This window comes from Gorilla gorilla, chromosome 15 (assembly GCF_029281585.2).
Source record: "Gorilla gorilla gorilla isolate KB3781 chromosome 15, NHGRI_mGorGor1-v2.1_pri, whole genome shotgun sequence".
NCBI classification, from domain to species: Eukaryota; Metazoa; Chordata; class Mammalia; order Primates; family Hominidae; genus Gorilla; species Gorilla gorilla.
The window spans coordinates 32,769,074-32,791,180 of record NC_073239.2 but is presented as its reverse complement, the minus strand read 5'-3'; the positions used below and the strand labels follow the sequence as shown (position 1 = coordinate 32,791,180).

The 22,107-nt window shown below is 38.7% G+C and overlaps 1 long non-coding RNA gene across 1 annotated transcript in view; it reads right to left on the bottom strand.

Moving 5' to 3' along the window:
- Nucleotides 1–2,510: 2,510 nt before the first annotated feature.
- The window catches only part of LOC134757116 (uncharacterized), an 87,139-nt gene continuing 67,542 nt past the window's right edge, over nt 2,511–22,107 (bottom strand). Inside the window, exons 2-3 of the long non-coding RNA XR_010130739.1 lie at nt 7,744–7,843; nt 2,511–5,064 (exon numbers count right to left, since the gene is read on the bottom strand). This is a non-coding gene — a long non-coding RNA (uncharacterized lncRNA). The remainder of the gene's footprint in view (nt 5,065–7,743; nt 7,844–22,107) is intronic.

Below are 22,107 nucleotides of genomic sequence, written 5' to 3'. Positions count from 1 at the left end.
AGATATCTTTCGCCTCTCTGGTTAGCTGTATTCCTAGGTATATTTTATGTGTGTGGTCATTGTGAATGGAATTGCATTCTTCATTTGGCTCTTGGCTTGACTGTTGCTGATATATAGGAATGCCAATGATTTTTGTACATTGATTTTGTATCCTGAAACTTTGCCGAAGTTGTTTATCAGCTAAATAAACTTTTGTGCCATGACTGTGGGGTTTTCTCAATATAGAATTATGGCATTTGCAACAGGGATCATTTGACTTTTCTCTTCCTATTTGGATGGCTCTTATATCATTCTCTTGCCTGATTACTCTGGCCAGAACTTCTAGTACTATGTTGAATAGGAGTGGTGAGAGAGGGCATCCTTGTGCCAGTCTTCAAGGGCAATACTTCCAGCTCTTGCCCATTCGATATGATGTTGGCTGTGGGTTTCTCACAGATGGCTGTTATCATTTTGAGGTGTGTTCTTTCAATACCTAGTTTATTGAGAGTTTTTAACATGAAGGGACATTGAATTTTATCAAAAGCCTTTTCTGCATCCATTGAGATAATCATGTGGTTTTTGTCTTTAGTTCTGTTTATGTAATGAATCCCATTTATTGATTTGCATATGTTGAACCAACTTCACATCCCAGAGATAAAGCCTACTTGATTGTTTTGGATTAGTTTTTAGATGTTCTGCTGGATTCAGTTAGCCAGTATTTTGTTGAGGATTTTTGCATCAATGTTCATCAAGGATATTGGCCAGAAGTTTTCTTTTTTGTGTGTGTCTCTGCCAGGTTTTGATATCAGGATGATACTGGCCTCATAGAATGAGTTGGGGAGGAGTTGCTCCTCCTCAATTTTTGGAATAGTTTCAGTAGGAATGGTCCCAGCTCTTCTTTGTACATCTGGTAGAATTCAGCTGTGAATATGTCTGGTCCTGGACTTTTTTTGTTGGTAGGCTATTTATTACTTATCCAATTTTGGAGCTCATTGTTGGTCTGTTCAGGGATTCAATTTCTTCCTGGTTTAGTTTTGGGATGCTGTATGTGTCCAGGAATTTATCCATCTCTTCTAGATTTTCTAGATTGTTTGCATAGAGGTGTTCATAGCAGTCTTTGGTGGTTGTATTTCTGAGGGGTCAGTGGTAACATCCCCTTTGTCATTTCTAATTGTATTTATTTGTGTCTTCTCTCTTTTCTTCTTTATTAATCCAGCTAGCAGCTAGACTAATTAAAAAAACTTACTTTAAAAAAAAACTCCTGGATTTATTGATCTTTTGAATAGTTTATCATGCCTTAATCTTCAGTTCAGCTCTGATTTGGGTTATTTCTTGTCTTCTACTAGCTTTGGGATTGGTTTGCTCTTGCTTCTCTATTTCTTTTAATTGTGATGTTAGGTTTCTAATTTGAGATCTTTCTAACCTTTGATGTGGGTGTTTACTGCTATAAATTTCCCTCTTAACACTGCCTTAGCTGTGTCCCAGAGATTCTGGTATGTTGTATCTTTGTTCTCATTAATTTCAAAGAACTTCTTGATTTCTGCCTTAATTTCATTATTTACACAAAAAGGTTATTCAGGACTGGATTGTTTGATTTCCATGTAATTGCATGGTTTTGAGCAATTTGTTTAGTCTTCATTTGTATTTTTATTGTGCTGTGGTCCAAGAGTGTATTTGGTATGATCTCAGTTCTTTTGCATTTGCTAAGCATTGTTTTATGTACAGTTGTGTGGCCAATTTTAGAGTATGTGCCATGTGGCAATGAGAAGAATGCATACTCTGTTGGTTTGATGTGGAGAGTTCTGTAAAGGTCTATCAAATCTATTTGGTCCAATGTTGAGTACAGCTCCTGAGTACCTTTGTTAATTTTCTGCCTTGATAATCCATCTACTACTGTCAATGAAGTGTTAAAGTCTCCTACTATTATTGTGTGGGAGTCTAAGTCTCTGTGGGTTTCTAATAACTTGCTTTAGGAATCTGGGTGCTCCTGTGTTGAGTGAATATATATTGATGATAGTTAAGTCTTCTTGTTGAATTGAACCCTTTACCACCATGTAAAGGGTCTTTTTTGATCTTTGCTGGTTTAAAGTCTGTTTTGTCTGAAATTAGGATTCCAACCCCTGCTTTTTTCGATTTCCATTTGCTTGGTAGATTTTCCTCCATCCCTTTATTTTGAGCCTAAGGGTATCACTACGTGTGAGATGGGTCTCTTGAAAACAGCATACCATTGGTTATTACAAGGCATATCTTTTCTGGTAAATTTACTTTTTGTCCTTTTTGCAAGCCTAATTCAATATTTTGTTTGATCTGCATGCCTGGGTTAAAAGTTTTGTGAACACTCTTATCTTGGTTCCATTTTGGCTTGGTTATGCCCATCTGTAAATGATTTGGCCCTTTTCCCTTGCTTGTTTCTAAAAATCATCCAAGAGCAAAAATAAACATTCTAGATGGTGTATGCAAGATAGCTAATTGAAAGCCACTAGTGTGGTCCCCATCATCTAAAACACTGGTCCAAATTCTTGATATTTTATGAAAGAATTTATAGCATTTTCTTTGTTTTTGAGAAATTAATAAGAAACAGAATTTTCAAACATTAAAGCATGCCAAGTTTTCTGGGACTCCCACTGTCCACATATTATGGCCTATTCTCATGTGCAATTTAAACATTGATGGGCAAATTACATCAAGAAAAATTCAGAGCCCAAATTATCATTACTCAAGCTGTTTTTTAAAAAACCTTGCAACTATAGAGTTAACATGTAGAGCCTTCTAACCTCCCTATCTCTGTTTCTTTTCTGCCGACTTTTAATTTGTCAACTTTTCTACTGATGTTGAGATAAAACTCATTGCTTGTGGCATTTCAGCCAAGGTTTTAAAAGAGTCTCACAGGACTTTCTGTTTAATGGCTTTACTAATTAAAATAGCTCCGTGGTAACCAACAGCCTAGACACCTTTTGGAAATGCATATTTAGGTTTGCTTGACTAGCAGTTGTTTATGGTGATGGAACAGTTCATCCAAGGATTGATAGTCTGAAAGGGAAGAACTAGACAAATGTTTTTGAAAGTTATACTCTCAGATCAAACAGGTCAAAATCTTGAGCTCAGTGCAATAATATAAGGTGTCTTTGTCGGGCATAAATTTTGCATTGTCTGCTATGCAGAGGCCAAAAAGAAAAGAAGCAAAGAAAACCTGCTAAAATGTTTCTCCACCTGCATCAACTGTCAAGCAAACCAAACCAGAAAACAAAATATAGGTTTGTTGCTAAAAAGACTATTTGGAGATTTGGGGTTTTTTTTCTTATAAAATTCAGCCAGTCCTAGCTAAAATGTAAATATTGAAAATTTAAACCTAAACTCATTTGAAACCTTAAAAAATAGAAAAAAAGAAAGAGGTTTTTTTTTTTTTTTAACCACATTACTTCACCCACAGTTTTGGTCTGCATCCTTATTAGATTACCTATGAGGGCAAATAAAGTTTAGCCACATGAACAGATCCCATCTTGCCAAAAATATAATTTTGACCCAACTGTCAAAACTGGTGAATCTCTAAGTTTTGTGTCTCATGCCTAAAATTCTAAAGTGAAAGCTATAAGATCTCTGTGTGTATGTATATATGTCTAGGTGTATCTACCCATATGTGCATATATTATGTTATATGCTATATTTACATGTTATAATCTGGCATACTCATCCAGAAATCCCTTAAGGAATTATATTCAGATTGACTTTAATAAATGAGCACTCATATAAAATATGTAGCAATTAACCCAAATACCTTTTAGTTTATATGACTTAAGCAAATCTTTGATAAGTAAGCTGGTTTTTAAAATGTTGGTTAAAATAAAAAATAGAAATGCCTTAAAATTTTTCAGCATACATTTTTGCCTGTGTTTACTGGTCAGACAGCTTTATAGTCATCTCTACCAAAAAGTTTTAAGGTGTTAGAGTTTGACATAAAGATTATAAAACTGTAAACTGAGCTTAAAACAAAATGATCTTTGTCAATTCTTTGATATGTAAGACTAATATTATTGGTTTAATAAAACCAGCTGTAACTTCTGAGTTATTGGCAAAATACCATATATTTAACTTTAAGGTTATTACTTAGGTGAGCACATGATATTCACAGGTTATAAAATGGCTAGCAGAAAAATAACAAGATGATGACTAGCTTTGTCTAACCTAGTTTTCATGATTAATCTAGACACAATTGTTAGAAATAAATACATTTGGTAAATGTAAATGGGATACATTTCATAAATGACCTATTTATGTGATTTGAAATCTTAAAGTTATGTTAAATTAAGTAGTAGAGACTCATTGAATTTGGATTATAATCCCAAAACACACAATCTGGAATGCCATAATTCCAAATGTCAAAATCCCAAAAAATCAAAATCCCTAAAGTCTAAATCCCTAATGTCTAAAATCCTGAAAATCACAATTACAGGAAAATTGCATCATGTTAGATGGAAGTATTACCTTGTTGTTGTCTTTATGCAGAAGAAAATGGATTTCATTTGAATCCCCAAACCACAATAATATATTTGGAATTAGGTACAATCAAGGCTTCTAAAAGCAAATTTGAAGGTGTTACCAACAAAGTTTTGTTTTTTCCACTCAGCCCAATGCATTTGGCATAAAATTCAGATGATTGAGTTGGCCACACAATATGGCAACAACAAAAACTTTAGTTTAAAATTGCCTGATTTGCTCACATTAGTATTCCATCCAGCTGATGGTATTTGAGGAGCTTTTAATAAATTAAAGCCACATTTGCCTGAAGAAGCCAGCAAAGTTACTGACTGGTTCAAAAATAATTATGTGCCTGGTAGAATGAGAAGACACTCACACAACGGTGTTGCTGTTTGGTCACCATTATTGTTTCTGCCAAATTTGTGGTCTGTATATTAGCGCATGAAGAATGGATTTCTGCACACCCGAAACAACATAGAACTATGGCACAGAAGATGGGAAAATTTAACAGGGGATGCTCAAGTCAGTGTACATCAAATCACAGAATTTCAAACAGAGCAGTGCCATGTAGAAATGAACATGAACGTAGTCTCTGAGAAGAGCCATGTCCTAAAAGAAAAGAAAAACAGTTATTCCTCGTGATGTAAAACTTTTAAATATAGTTAATAATCATGAAAGTTGGCCAGCTCTGATGGACTATCTCCAAGCAACTGCCCATAATCTATGCCTGTGCACTTTTTCATATATTGAATTTTTTTGTTTTATTCTTTTTAAGGTTTTTTGTTTTACTATTTTAAATTATCAGCATTATTTTTTGTAATTCACTATGAGATGTATTTTATCTTCACATCACTTCCAATACTGGAGGTATAAATAAATTAAGGAGTTTTAGAGAGTTCTAATTCATTTTGTGCATTTTTCACAAATGTGACTCCATGAAAGTGCATTAACACAACAGTGGCTTTGTGTGTAAGCATTGTGCTTGCACACAAAAACATCGAAATGTCCTCAGTAATGAAGAGATGTTCTTTTTTGTACATTTGCATTTGTGAAAGATAAAATTTCTGGAGATCTTGGCTCTTTGGGCAACTGGTGCGGTGATGATACGGCGGTGACACGTCTCAGGTTTTTTATCACTCTCATCAAAGGACTTAGACTTCCCTTCACAGTATTTCAGATGACTGCAGTTATACAGCTGGGTGTACACAATTACCAACCATAGTGATATGCATTTATACCTTTCACTTTTTGGCCTATTTCTTTTTGAATATGGTTTTTCTGCTGATAAATGTTATGCCCCTGTGATTGTCATTAGTATACCTGAGTGTTTATGCTTGCAAAAATATGTATGTTATTATTGCCTATTTTATTGTGTAAAGTGGCCTATAAAGTGTTCTGTCATGTTTTTGTATGTTTCTCAAATAAATCCCCTTTTGGAAATGTAAATAAATATCTTTTAATTTTTAACTTTTTTTCCAGAATTATTGTTTGGGGATTTGATCTTTTGGGATTTCAACATTCAGGATCATGGCATTCTGGATAGTGTCTTTTGGGATTATGATTGGCTCTCATACTCATTAAATGTCTGAGTCATTCCCAAATAAGAAAAAAAACTGAAACAAATCGCTGAACATAAAAATATACTTCTCCTTGGCTTCTTAAAGTTTATAGAGACTGAATATTTTTGGGTCTATTAATACACATAAAAAATTATGTTACGGGAAAATATGATTCTAAAAATTATAAAATCATTCTCATCTATAAAATACTGATGTGACACAGTTCAAAATTGCTTGCTAAAAATTAAGGTTACTAAGGGATAAAATTCTAATATATATATAGTTCTGTATGTAAAGTGTATTTCAAAAATAAGATGTGTTTTATTTTTAAAAATTATAAGAAAGACATAAAAATGTATTTAAAAATAATTTTTAATTCAAAGGTGATTTAAAGGTTGTTCCAAAAAGTAAATTTTAAAAGGAAACAAAAAAGAACAGTAAATAGGAGAAAAAGACATAAAAGCAGTTATGCGTATGAGAATAAATTTCAGTAAAGAAGGTTTAAAAGAAAAGAGAATAATTTGGTATGAGTAAGAATCTTGCATGGTAAATTTTTGTCCTAAAGTAAAATGACTGGGTATTTAAGGAAGAGGAAGTTTAAAACAAAGCAGAAAATTTAAGTATGTTGTCAAAGACCTGAGTAAGTTGTGATAAGGTTTGTGAAGGATAAATTTATGAAGGGAATTTTGTGTAAGCAAGTTGGCCATAATTAGAAAGGAATTATCTATAAGTCTTTCTAAAGATTGAACTTTGATATTTAAAAATACACTAATATAAGCCTGGGCATCATGGCTCACACCTATAATCCTAGCACTTTGGGAGGCCAAGGTAGGAGGATCACTTCAGGCCAGGAGGAGTTCAAGACCAGCCTGGGCAACATAGTGAGACCCCAACTGCACAAAAAAAAATTGTTTTAAAAATTAGTCAGGTGTGGTGGTGCACACCTGTAGTCCCAGATACTTGGGAGGCAAAGGCAGGAAGATCAGTTGAGCCCAGGAGTTCGAGGTTACAGTGAGCTATTATGCCACTGCGTTCCAGCCAGGGTGACAGAGGAATGCCCTGTCTCAAAAAAAAAAAAAAATACAATAACAGAAAACTAAAGATTTGGTACTGTATATTAAAACAACAAGGTGTTTGTTTGTTTGTTGTGTATTGATCTGCTCTTAGTAAAATTTACAAGATGTTTTTATTTTTAATTATCTGCTGCTTTTTTAATAGAAGCAATTTAATTTCCCTATTTTCAGGTTAGAAATATGTCTTTTTCATTCAGAATGGTAATTTTATTTCTTGAGGTAGAGTTTTCCTCTTGAAGCTTCTCATATTCATATCTTCGAACTTCAACTTCTGATGTATTTCACAGCACATGATTTGCAGGTCATGCATCATTGCCTGCAACTCTTTCTCCCTTTGAAAAAGCCTGGGATGATAACAATCTCTCTTTCAACTTTTTCATCAGCTACTGTAATTTATTCTTTCCAGTTCTAACTCTGCTTTTGTGACCTGATGCTGAAATGTTTATCTTGAAGACCTAAAAAAGTGATGTTTATAACTTTATCCTGTACTCTTGGCTTCTCTTGATGTATCTGAATTGTTCCACGTAACCAGGAAACTTCCCATGCTATGGCTAAGAGTACTATATTCCCCTACTCAAGATACTAGTTTTCTTATTTACCTTCCTCTATAATATGGTATACACACATTCTTCCTGTGACTGATTAGATTCAGATACCTTTTAAATTAGGTTCAATTTCCAGGGTATCCAAATGGGCTGCCCATGAGGAGAAGCAAGCATACTGCATGAGGTTTTCTTTACCTTTTTGGGCACTGACCTAAAAAAAAAAAAAAAAAAAGAGAGAGAGAACTTATGTTTTATCAAGATAACTTTCTGTGTTGTCTTTACTAGGTTTCTGATTACTTAGGAAAACTGAGCTTTGAAAGTGTTAAGGTTTTTAAAAATCCATATAACTTTCTGTATTGCTTTTGAAGTTGTTTATCACTCTGGTTAAATGCATGGCTATTAATTTACAGTGACCTATGATCCTGTTTTGATCAACTGTTTCAAAACTTTTTTCCATCTTTGGCTTGCTTCCCCAGGATCAAAATTCTAAATTAAATCATTTTGACCTAGATTTCACTTTGGAATTTTCCAGTTGAGCCCCTGGAGAGTCTCAAAGGATATACTTCTCATCTTGTAGAGATATTAAATGATTAGGCTTATTTGGTAAATTTTATGGGGAACACTGTCAAACGATGAGTGATGCTAGATCTTCTTTCAGTTGCATTCATGAGTGTGTTTTTGATATGAATGTTCTGAAACTTAATAAGACTCTTAGAAATCTGTCATCAGTCATAATTCTGGATATTATGTTGTATGCAACAAAAATAACTGAATTTCCTTGTCAATTGCTGATTACAATGAACTTTCATCAGATTTTTAATCATGACTAGTCTAAGTTTTGGTCATCCACAGTTATTGTTTTGATTTTTCTCTAAAAGCACTTGAAATAAGCTACACTCCAAAATTACTTTTCATAGAAAAGACTCTAGAAGTACTCTTAAATATAGGTTTTTAATAACTTTAAGATCAATGGACTAGATTAAAATTTCCCAGAACTCTACTAAAGAAACTGATGAATTCATGAACTTGCTAATCAAGATCAAGCAAGACAAAAATTAATTATGTGAGACTGAATAACTGACAAAGATAATGCTTTTGTGTTCTTTATTTAAATCATTTTTGGCCAGGCACAGTGGCTCACGCCTGTAATCCCAGCATTTTGGGAGGCTGAGGTGGGCAGATCACGAGGTCAAGAGATCGAGACCATCCTGGCCAACATGGTGAAACCCCATCTCTACTAAAAATACAAAAATTAGCTGGGCATGGTGGCGCGTGCCTGTAGTCCCAGCTACTTGGGAGGCTGAGGCAGGAGAATTGCTTGAACCTGGGAGGTGGAGGTTGCAGCGAGCCAAGATTGTATCACTGCACTCCAGCCTGATGACAGAGCGAGACTCCATTTCAAAAAAAAAGCAAAAAAACCCAAAAAACAAAAACTACAAAACAATAAAACATTTTTGATCCTTTACTTGAATGTTTTGTTTTTCAGATTTAAAGAAATTTTCTCTCTCAAGCTCTCTGTAGCTTACGGCAACTTGGTAAAGTATACTTTTGTGAACAAAGATGGATGCATTTACCTTTTCTCTCCACTTGATTCCTCCAAAATTTGGAAACTATTCATAAGTATTCCTATGGCAATGTGGTTATTTGCATAAGTCCAGTGAAAATCTGCTGTCTCTTTACAGCAGGATACAATTAGAAACACTGGCTATATTGTCAAAGCTTTGATGGAAATGTCATTTTGAGAATGTGCATGGAATGCCTGGCTTCCCAGGCATTCTGGTTTCCAGCCTTACCATGAGTAGATAAAAACGATCACTTCCTGGAAAACTCAGGAACCCTAATAGTTTAAATTTTAGATTTAGATTTTAATTTAGATTTTAGTAAAATCTAAAGTCTGCCTTGGTTTGGCTTTCTAACGTCAAGAGGTTTTTAAATCTGAGATTCTTACGTGATCTATGTGGAGAGAAAAGGTTATGTTTCCAACAAAAAGCTAAAACATCTGTTATTGGGTTGTAGCACTGCACTTTTTCAAGTTCTTGCTATCTGCCTATAGACTACACTAGACCCTGAATTTGTCTAGATTCCTCCAATCCAACTTTCTTCCATGAAATTACTAAAAACAGTAACTTCTCTGTTTCTAAAGCCCTATAAGCTGAAACTTGACAAATTTTTAAAAACGAGTCCTGTGCCTAATGTATATGCCACACAGAAAGTTCACCAAACTACCCAGTGCTATATCCAGAGACATTCAAACTGCAAATCAGGATGAGAAAAGTTAACTTTTTCTTTTTCTTTTCTTTTTTCTTTTCTTTTTTTTTTTTTTTGAGACAGTCTTGCTCTGTTCCCCAGGCTAGAGTGCAGTGGCATGATCTTGGCTCACTACGACCTCTGCCTCCCAGGTTTAAGTGATTCTCCTGTCTCAGCTTCCTGAGTAGCTGGGATTATAGGCGTGTGCTACCACACCTGGCTAATTTTTGTATTTTTAGTAGAGATGGGGTTTCACCATTTTGGCCAGGCTTGTCTCAATCTCCTGACCTCAAGTGATCCGCCTGCCTCAGCCTCCCAAAGTGCTGGGATCACAGGTGTGAGCCACCACACCTGGCCAAAAAGTTGACTTTTTCATATTGTTAACAGCTTTTCCCAAGACATCAGAATAAGACTCTATATTGTAATGAGATTCTTACCCTCTTAATGCCTACCTTTTTCATTTGACAGGATAATGGTCATTTGATTTATTCAATTGGTTACTTAGGTTCATGGCTCAAAGCCATTATGCAAACTGGTATTGTCACACTACCATTAATTTTACTTTGTATTTTTCTTTTTAAACTTTGCATCTGTTATTGCTAAATTTTGCAGAAGTGCAATTCCTGACAGAATAATGCTGGCTTAGTGCTTTGAAATGATAACAAATGCCTATGAAACACAAAAATAAACTTAACAATGGACTCCAGGTATACTCAGCCTGAGAGCCACTCCCTTCAAACCTCTTTTGTTGCTCAAATTTTGGCTAAAAGGGTTTTAACACTGACTTCTCACTGTCATTCGCTTTCTCCAACATGGAACCGTCTAGACCAGCAACCAAGGACAGGTTTATCTCAGCACCAAGGAGTATCAAAACCTCATTACAGGATGACTTATTAGTGATGCTTTTGGAGAAAGATCTTGATCAAATGGGGAAAATGTGAAATTTTTCAGAATCAAAATGGAATCACTTATGTTTAAACACAAAAAAACAAAAACAAAATTTGACAAATAGAGCTAGAGAAAGCAATGAAGAGAGAGTTCTGCTGGGCATGGCAGCTCACACCTGTAATCCCAGCACTTTGGGAGGCCAAGGTAAGCGGACTGCTTGAGCTCAGGAGTTTGAGACCAGCCTGGGCAACACAGTGAAACTCCATCTCTACAAAAAATTAGCTGGGTGTGGTGGCACACACCTGTAGTCCCAGCTACTCAGGAGGCTGAGGTGGGAGGATCCCTTGAGCCCAGGAGGCAGAGGTTGCAGTGAGCTGAGATAATACCACTGCACTCCAGCCTGGGCGACAAAGCCAGAACCTGTCTCCAAAAGAAAAAAAGAAGAAAAAAAGGGTTCTTATGCATCAATGCCTAATAACAAAAACTATCACAAAAGATTCTGTAGAAATTGCAATCTTGCACAAAGGCCATTGAAATCTTACAAAAAAAAAATACATCTGCAAGAAAATCTGCCCAGCAACTGCCTATACAACCTTGGACTGGCATCACTCTTATTATCCTTGTAACAAAGGATAATTATCTTAAAGCAATTATGAAATCATCCTCATTTTTTCTTTAAAAATCTTTGTCTTCCTTTGACTCCCTGAATATGCATGTAGTTTACTATGGCATGCGTATTTCCATTGCAATGCCCTATTCTAAAAAATGTATAATTTTTTAAAGCCTCTCTCGCTGTGTTTATTATTTAGGTTGACAGCAGGAATCATGTTCTTAACATCCTACATTTTCAAATATTTGGATTTATATTAGATAATAATTATATTTAGTTGCCAAATGTCCTAAAGCTCATCTCAGTGCAAGGACTTGGTGTCTTTTGGAGTTAACTGGTTCAGCGTTCAATGCATTGGTCAATATCCCACATTAGAACACTCCATGGCACCATTTTCTTTTCTTTGGTGGGAAAGGATATGAGAGTGGAACACATACTCACACATGCAATTAACTAGTAATAGCATAGGCCTGCCAAGGGGCATGACACCTGAATTTGGCAGGAAAGTTGTTGAGCAGTAGCTAATCTCTTCTTAAATTGGTGATGGGTTCATAGGCTTTGACTATGGCCTAAAGATGATCCCAGTGACAGGAGTTATTCTTAAGGTTGGATAGGTCCTTGGGTGTCTGGGCAGCTGTTGCTCTCTCTGCTCTTAAAGGCAGGCTATCCTTCCCTTTGTCCTCCTCCCAGGACAAACCCATGATGTCTCCCTGCCCTCTTTCCAGACTTCACTTGGTTGAATTATCAAGAGCCCACATCACCTCCTCTGGAAGTGATTACTTCTGAGAGGAAGCTTTCCTTGCTTGTCTGTCCTTTCAACCACACTCTGTATCTTCAGCATCTAGCCCAGTACATAGTCTAAAAACAGATGCTCAATAAATGTCTGCTGAACTAACAAATGAATACCACTCATTTGAACTTCATCTACTGCTTTGTCTTGTTCATTTCCCCCAATTTTTTTTCTGAATTTGACTAAAAATGCATTAAGGATAAGATGTTAAAATTTGTTGCTTTCCTAAAGAGTCCATATTTGCAGTTTTGGTTAGCCATTATATGTTTGTGAGTTCCTTGAATCCTTCTCCAAAGCACAAATCTTTTGCATAAGAGACGTCATTTTTAGGAGAACCCAGTCTTATATTACATCATAATGAATTGTGTGTAGGGCCTAGAGAGAAGAAAGCCATATGAAGAGATGCCTTGGATGGGCCTCAGATCCATTAACTCATTTTTTCATTTCATTTTCATACTAACCTCACTGGATTAGTAAGGTTGGTGGCACTAATCCACTAGGTTGGTTGATTATCTTTAAAGCCCATGTTCATAACATCTATGTCACTCCTAGGAGTTCAATTATGAGTAGATGAAATATGATGAATTCAAATTTAAGCCATGTTGAATACTGAACCCTCAAGAACCTATAGAAGCAGGAGGATATCTATGTGCAGGCAGAGGCCACATAAGACTTAATCAAATCCTAGCTGGTCTTATCTTAATTGGGCCTCCCCAACCCATTGTCCACATTCTGAGCTGCTTTTGAGATTGGGCAATTAGTATTTACCCTAGTGTGAATTAGGAAAGAGTCCTGTCTGGGCAAAGTACTAGGGATGCACAGCTTGTTGACTGGGTGGCACTGTTGTTCAAATTAGGAAAAGCATCTCCTCTGGGTGGACAGCTGAGAAGATTTGAGTCTGAGCAGGATTCCAGGCTCCCTCTCCATTTTCTGGGCTCCCTCTCCATTTCCGACAGTCCTGATGACTCTGCTCTCTACCTTCTCAAATCCTTGGGGTCTCAGCCATTCATATTTGCAGTAAGCCATCCCTCTACAGGAACCTGTAAACCACCACTGGCCCTAATCCTTATCTCTATAAAGATCCCATATACAGCGTTACTCTCTTCTCATAGCCCGTGCATATGGAAAAGATAAGAGTCCTTTCCAGGTTTTTAATTTACTTTGGCCCCATTTAAATTAATCACTCAAATGTTATGAGACACACAAGGTAATTGGCACATGCAAGCCCTTGGGATTACCATCACATCTTCTCACAGTCACCTGAAAACATATTTCAGTTTATATGAATGTGGTCCCTAAAACAAAAATAAGAGGTTTAGAGTGGTTTTCTCTTTCCCAACCCTTCTTGCTGCATTCAGTCTGTACAATTTTCACTATTCTTATCCCTGCAGAGCCAGTGAGATGATTATTCTCTGATAAGAAGCAGTTGTACCTCTGTCTGACAGAAGAGCCATGTAAGCAGGAAAAAGAGAGGGTGTGTGGTAGCTGTGAACTGCTGGCCTTCCCTTCTGTTGCCTTCCCCACCCATAACCTGAACTCTCCTTTCCCCTCTACTCTTCTCCCTGTCAAATACTAACAAGGCAGATTTCAGCTTCTTAGAGTAGAAGGTATCTTGGCTGCGCCCAGATAAGATGGATGAGCATCAGCATTGACTGTGAGTTTGAGTTCCTGTAGGGCCTTGAGCTTCTTTTGATGGAATATAATTCCACTCTGTCATCTTCCAGCCTCTCCAGGAAATTCATCCTGTCCTAGCTTTTACTGGAGCAGAGACCTTTTGTGTTTCCTGCTTCCACCCCATGCCCAAATTAGTGGTTCAGGCCCCTGGATGAAAACTCACAACTTTGCGAACCCTGCTGTCCTAATCTTCAGTCCCAACCTCAGGACAGAACTCATGAAGATTGGGCCTGAGGCTTCCACAGTGTCAGCAATGGTGATGTGGAAAGGGGAGCCCTGAGATTCACAGCGGGTTGTCCAGGCTTTTTTCCTCTTCATAAGTACGACATAATGAAATAAAGTATCTCCAAGGGAGAACCCATAAACACTTGGGGCCCAGATTCTCGTTGGGGCTGGGATTCCTGGAGTATCTCACTTTAGTAGGGTAACCACCAGTCTGAAGTTTTCCTTTAGCTTGGCATGTTCATATCTTCACTGTCATCTTATTCATGAGTGATCAGACCACTGGAAAATGCCTCCAGCTTATAACCTTATTGAAACAGATTTGTGTCAGGACATTCTATTCCCATAAATTTATCAACTGAAGGGTTAATGATGTCATGTCAGCCAGTCAGAGCCTCTTTCCCCAGGAGAGTAATCTGACTGGAGAACACAATTCTTATCAAAAATTTGCTTGGAAAATATGGGTTCAGTAAATAGAACTGTACTATTTTAGGAGACACCTTGTTCAAGTCGATAACCAATTTGTCGTTCATTTCAACTAAGATTCTCTAAGGGGACTGTGTTAGTCCATTTTGCACTGTTATAAAGGAATACTTGAGACTGGGTAATTTATAAAGAAAAAAGATTTATTTGGCTCACAGTTCTGCAGGCTGTACAAGCATGGCACCAGAATCTGCTCAGCTCCTGGTGAGGTCCCAGGAAGCTTTTATTCATGGTGAAAGGCAAGGAGGAAGCAGGGATGTGACATGGTGAAAGAGGGAACAAGAGAGAAAGAAGGAGGTGCCAGCCTCCTTTAAACAACCAGCTCTTGCATGAACTAATAGAGTGAGAACTCGCTTATCTCCAAGGGCATGGCACCAAGCCAATAGTGAGGGATCCACCCACCATGACCCAAACACCTCCCACCAGGCCCCACCTCCAAGATTAGGGATCACATTTCAACACGGTATTCAGAGGGGACAAACGTCTACACTATATCAGGCACCAAGTATTTGCATTGTCTTTCTCCTTACAGCTTGCTTAAGAATCTTTTGCATTTTTTACTGTGAACCATGTCCTGCAACAACACTTTGTAACTTGTGATGACTTTCAAGTTTGTGTATAAAACTTTGGATTGCACTGAGATTTACCAGGTCGTGGTGATATGTAGAATGACCCCTTAATCTTCACAGGAAGGTAATTCAGTTTATTCCACATTACACATTTTTCTACTAGACTGTTAACACTTTTCATTTGCCTCAACTTCCACACACTAAAGGATTTAGTCTTTTTATCATATATGTTGCAAAAAATATTTCTCAATTTGTTTTGCCATTTACCAACTATAAGTTTTAAATTTTTTCATAATAAAATTGATCATTCTTTTGTGGCTTGGAAGATTAGATTGTCAGTCTTAAAAGAGTATTGATTAAAATGCCTGAAGCGAAGGGAGAAAAGGGAAGTTGAGGCAGTTGCTCCTCAAGGGCTGAACAAATTACAATAAATACAGAGATTATATATATATACACATTTTACCTATGTATCTATTATCTACCTTATAATCCACCCATTCATCTATCTACCATGGTACTAATAGAATGTGCCTTGAAGGTCTACAATTACAGGGAATGTAATTAAGCAGAGGCTCCGACTGCTGCACTCTGAAATCCACCTGGGCATTTCCTGGGGATCTATGCCCTCCCTCTGCCCCACTCTCCCACCCCATCTACTTCCTGGCTACTCCTAGCCAATGACTGATCACAGCAGGGACACTAAGGCAGGCTTATTCCTGGGAGATGCAGAGCTCCTCTGACAGCAGACTTGGGCCTGAGGACTCCTAGCAGCCTTGCTGAACTTTCCTAGACTGTACAGCAGTATAGAACAATTCTACCTAGCTTTCCTTTTCTCTCTTTTTTTATTCAGAGTCAAACATACATGGCAGTCTGATGCTCTCCCAGCACTCTGGATCCTTCCTCATTTTCTCTTACAAGTATTTGTCCTAGTAAGGTCCTTGCACCCTTAATCTTGTTTTGGTATCTGCTTCGTAGAAGACTCTGGCTAACATATTATGATGCTCTCTCATTTCTTAATTGTGTGGCAGCTGCCTAGCTCCTTATGGTCATTTGAGGTCAATTTCCTCTCTTATGTTGTGATTCCTTTCTTTTCCTATTGACCCATTGCCATGAGGAGCCCAGAATAATGAGGTGGTACTCACAGCTTTGAGTACAGAGGACCCTTACTGACTCCTCCTGTGAAAGTGTCCCCCTGGTGCCCACTGTCCAGGAGCTAGCACTTCTGATTCAGCAGTGCCTGAGGTTATGGGATCAGGAAGTGTGCAGTCCACAGTGGGTCAATGGGATTGATCATAAGAGAGGCTGCTACTACTTCTATTCATCAGTTTGCAGATCCATGTATTCTAGATATTGGTGTATATCATATATATACCATATATAATGAGTGTACATACTGACTGAGGACAGTTCCAATCCTACAGTGTCTTATCCACAGCTAGTGACTTAGATTAGCCTTTGAAGGCCTTTCCATTGTTCTAGCAGATGGAAGGCTTCCAGTGTATGGTAGGACCAGTGGATCCTATGGTAATACCTCCATGACCATACCTCTTTTGCCATTAAATGAGTCCCTTGATTTGAAGCAATGTTGTGCAGAAACTAGTGCTGACAATTCAGTCATTCTGTAAACCCTAAGATAGTAGTGCTGGAAGAACCATGCAAGTAAGAAGGCAGAACACATTAAGGAAGGAGAAATCACTGCCTCCTCCAGGGTAGGAGTCCAGTGCAATCAGCCTGTGCCCAGGAGGCTGGCTGTTCTCCTTGAAGAATGGTTTTATACTGAGGGTGTACAGGGCCAGTCTCTGCTTCTGGAAAGTTGGGGATTCAGTAGTGCAGATAGCTAGATCAGTGTTAATGAAAGGGAGTACATGCTGTTGGGTTCATGCACAGCCTCCATCCCTGGCTATCGCTGGCCATTGCATGAGCACTTGAGTAACCAAAGGGAGTTGTTCTGTTTATTTTGTTTCTGCATGCCTTCTCTATGGTGGTTGCTCTCTTGTGGGCACTGATGTAGACACAAACATCTGCATAATTTGTCCCGACTGCCACAGATCCACCCACCTGTGTTTTTCCCAGATCTCCTACTCTCTGACCAATTGGGGGGTGGGGTGTCACACACTTTTAAACAACCAGAACTCAAAGCAAAAATTCACTCATTATCGTAAGGAGGGCACAAAGCCATTGATGAGGGATCTGTCTCCATGACCCGAACACCTTTCATTCAGGCCCCACAACTAACATTGGGGATTACATTTCAACATGAGATCTGAAAAGGACAAACATCTAAACCATATGTCTTGTATGGTGAATTAGGGTTGTAGGTTTTTTGTAGTGACATGGGGCCATAGGTTCAGGCCATAGCCATTTGGTTACCAAAAGCAGATGGCCACGGATTTTTTGTATGAGTCATCAGGGAGGCTCTGGGCCCTGCAAAGGGCTGCCCCAGGAAGGACTTAGACATGGAAAAGAGGAAGCTCCTGCCCTTTCTGGACCTCACTCTGTTGGATCTGGGCTTTGAAGACTCTATTTATGCTTGAGGGCACTACCAAGCCGCAAGGGAAAGATAGCCTATGCCACATGAGAATTATGTGTGTGTCAGAGTCACATTTGAGACTTCTAGGCAGTTTGAGATTTGAGAAGGAAATAGATGCTGGCTGAATTATTGAGCCATGACATCTGCCCAGGCTTAATTTACCCTAAGGATTCTGCTAATAGCATCCATAAGACACTTTACTGATACACAAGGGGTCACAGGACTTTGAAAGTATCCTGTGTGCCTTCCACCCTTGACATAAGTATTTGGTTTAATTTGCTTATACCAGATGTCTTTGTCAATTAGACATCATCCCTACCCTTTCTGCATTCTCCTCTGCATTGCAGGGAGGTCTGGAACATCATTTCCCAGTGTCACTTTCCTGTATGGCCTTGGGTTAGAGTCTGCCAATTAAAGGCACTCACGAGGCATTTGGAAAGCAGAAGAGAAGTCAGTATCCCTGTTGGCAGCTGTGAACAGATGCTTGGACATATGACAGGCATACGATTTGCTCCAACTTCCAGGCAACCTCCTGAGAATCACCTGCTTTGGTACTGTAGACAGCTGGGGTTATTTTTAGCAGCTTTACTGGAATCCAGCCCTTCTTAATTTCATGAAGGTAGCAGCAGTTTCCATATTGCTTCCCCAAGCCCTCTAATCATTGTGTAAGCTTCTGATTTCCTATTTTAAAACCCTTTCTCCTTGCAATGCAGATGTGCTTCTCTTTCACTGAGAGAACTCTGACTGACAGAACAGTGCTGCAGCCTCCCATCTCCCGTCACTTCATGATGGTCATAGTGGTGGTTGGGGGCGACCTTTAGGAGTAAGAACTCCTAGCAAATGTTTCAGTATAGCAGAGCAGGCAGCTTCTAGATAATTCCTCCATCTCTGTGACCAGAGACCCTTTCTGTACAATAGCGGTCACTCCTGGTGGAGCAGAACAAATAGGATTAGATTTTATTTCTCCTCTTGTGGCCTTCCATTGGCTAGAGTTCAGCATGACTAAGGTACTTCACTTAAGAGGACCTAGCTGGCTAATGCATAATCTGGCTGTAGTCTAAGATATTTGCAGTGAATTATGCAGAATTAAAGGGATAGATATCCACTCTTAGACTCTAAGCCATATGGGGAGTGCTTCCTCAAGCAAACAGATATGAGTGTATGTGTCACACAAGGAATTTGTCCATTATCACAGATCTCATATTTCCTTTGTTTTTAACACAAATATGCCCTTAGGGAAGTTGATTGTCAGGGATAGAGGAAACTAAGGACAACATAGGGATGTGGATGTCTCAGTGTATGCCAGCCTTGTTATATGATGAGGACCACTGCAGCAGACACTGCTGGTGACCCATCTATTTTCCCTTTCTGCATTCAACATTCCCACAGACAGCAGCTGAAGGTAATTACCTGTGGCTATGCTCGAGGGCTTTGGCTGGCCAAAGGACATTCAGCTTGGGAGCAGGGGAGGCCAGAAATGCCAGGGGAGTTCTCAACTAATGATTGGAGCAGGTAGATAAATAATCCCATCTTCTTTGCCCACCACTGGGACAAATCTGGGGCCTGCTTTGTCTCTGAGTCAAATTCCATGAAAGTTTCTCTGGGGAGACTGAGCCCCAGTAGCTAGGGTTGCCAGATTTAGCAAACAAAAATACAGGACACCCACTCAAATATGAAGTTCAGATGAATGATGAATAATGTTTAGTATAATTATGTCCATCGTAATACTCAGGACATACACATATTAAAAAATTATTTGATGTTTGTTTGAAATACGAATTTAACCAGGAGTCCTGTATTTTATCTGCCAAACCTACCAGGAGTCCAAAGCAGTTACTTGCTCATTAGAGCTCCCTGTATTGGCTTCCTGCCCTTCTGTGCCCCACGTCCCCCAGCTCCTTGCTGGAGCTTCCTGGGGTCGCCTCTGAAATAGACTGCTTGCCCTCCATCTCACTCTTAAGAGTCTGATCAAACAGCTCCTCTCAACTATTGCTGTGGCACTGGGAGGTCCTCAGAAATGAAAGCCCTGAGGATGCCTTGAATTGACTATGGATAACTTTCTGGAAGCTATCAGAACAGTGGCTCAAAATAAAACTTAAGCTTTGTTACAAGAGAATAAAGCTACATTTCTCGAACAGCTGAGTTTGTTGCCTGAGCTTTGTACGTGCAGTCCATGTCTTAAATCTTCACAAAGATGCTATGGGCTAGGGACTATTATTCCACATTTAACCATGGCCATTTCAGGATGCCAAGTGATTTGCCCAAAGTCATAGCTAGTAAGTGGCAAAGCCAGGATTCAAACCCAGACCGTCTGCCTCCAGAGCCTGTGTGGTCTCATCCACATGATACACTGGGAGCCATGTGGGGAAAAATTAGGTTTTAGTTGTGCCACCAAAAGATGGTTAGGGTCTAGACTAAAGCAGTGGCAGCAGGGATCCAGGGGAGGTTGCTCTGGTTGCACCTGTGGGTTCTGGTGGCTGGTTGGTTGTGAGAGTCGTGAGAGCACCCCCTCAGTTTTATCTCTTGACATATACCCTGCCCCACATTCCAGCAGCACTGGCCTTCTTTCTGGTTCTCATAAGTATTCATGTCTACACCCAAGACAGGAGTATGCTTTTCCTTGTGCCTAGAAGTCTGTTTCTGGCCCTCTTCCTTGTCTATCTCACACTCATCTTTCAATCCTTGGCTTATTTTTTTTATTGTGGTACAATATACACGGCATAAAATTTACTCACCATTGTAACCATTTGTAAGTGTTCAGTTCAGAGGCATTAAGTACATTCACACGGTTGTGCAACTGTCACCACTATCCATCTCCAGAATATTTTCATCTCGTCAAACTGAAACTCTAAACCCATTAAACAGTAACTCTCCATTCTCTCCTCCTCCAAGCCTATTGCAACCACCATTCTACTTTGTCTCTATGAATTTGACCACTCTAACTACTTCATAAAATGGACTCACACAGTATTTCTCATTTTGTGACTGGCTTAGTTCACTTAGCATAATGTCCTCAACGTTCATCCATGTTATAGTATATTGCAGAATTCCCTTCCTTCCTTTTTAAGGCTGATTAATATTCCATTGTATGTACGTATCACATTTGGCCTATCCATTCATCCATTCACAGACTGGGGTGCTCCCACATTTTAGCTACTACAAAAAATGCTGCTGTCAACATGGGTGTACACGTCTCTTTGAGTCCCTGCTTTCAAGTCTTTGGGATATACACCCAGAAATGAAATTGTTGGATCATATGGTAATTCTGTTTTTCGCTTTTTGTGGAAATGCCATACTGTTTTCCATGGTGGCTGCACCATTTTACATTCCCACAAGAATTCCATTATCTCCATATTCTCAGCACCTCGGCTTATTTGTAGTTTCTTTAAGGAAGCCTCTTCTGACCCTTTTTACTAAGCTTACTCCCACCCCGCTCCTTGCCACATCTTCATTGAGCTTATCATAGTTGAAATTTAAACGTTTATTTTTATGATTATTTGCTTAATGTTTGGCTCCCCACTGGACTGCAAGATCTATGTGAGCAGGGACCATGGCTACCTTGATTATAGTAGCTTTGTTCCCAGTAACCAGCTCAGTGTCTAGCACATCATAGGTTCTTGATGTTTCTTCTGGGTAAATGAACGAATGATACTTCTATTTTGGGAGAATGGGTGGAAGGTGATGGGTTCGTACGATAAAAATGCAAAGTGAGTTAAGTAGTATGGAGTGGTCATCACAATTCCCTAACTGGCTGTCTGGGTCCCTGTCCCTCCTCGGACCTGTTGTTCCAAATCCCCACCAGCTGTCTCGGTGTCCGACCTAGGATAAGACAGATGAGTTTTTATGACAACTGAAGAGAGTCTGTAGAGAATGGCTATTTTAAATGGCCTCAAAAGTACCTTCCTAGAAACAAATCTCTGGGAAGTCAAAGAGAGCAGCAACTTGGGGGTCTGCCATTCCTCCAGACACAAGGATTTTCCATCTGCTGGCCACATTCATGCTTACTAAAGAGCCCCTCAGTCTTCTAAGGACAAGAGAAGAGCAGTGTTACAGTGTATGGTCCAATTAGTCCTTAACGGTTTTTTAATTGTTATTCAGCACTCAAGACAAACCACCTGGATTTAAATCATTTATATGTTTCTCTGACTATATATATTATACATTATATATTATTTTATATGTTTTAATATATTAATGTATTATATATAATATGTAAATATTATATAATACTATATATAAAATACATAAATATGTATCCCTAGTCAATCAAGTGCATCTGGCCATCAAAAAAAACTTTGATGCTGGAAGAGGTCTTGGAGACCATCTTGTTCAACCTGTAAATTTTGCAGGTTAAATCTCCAGGCTCAGTGAGATGAATTTTGTCCACAGTCCCTGTAATTTAGGAGCAGAGGAAGAACCTTGATTCAGCTTTCTACTCTAAGTTCAAGTGGATTTTTTCCTG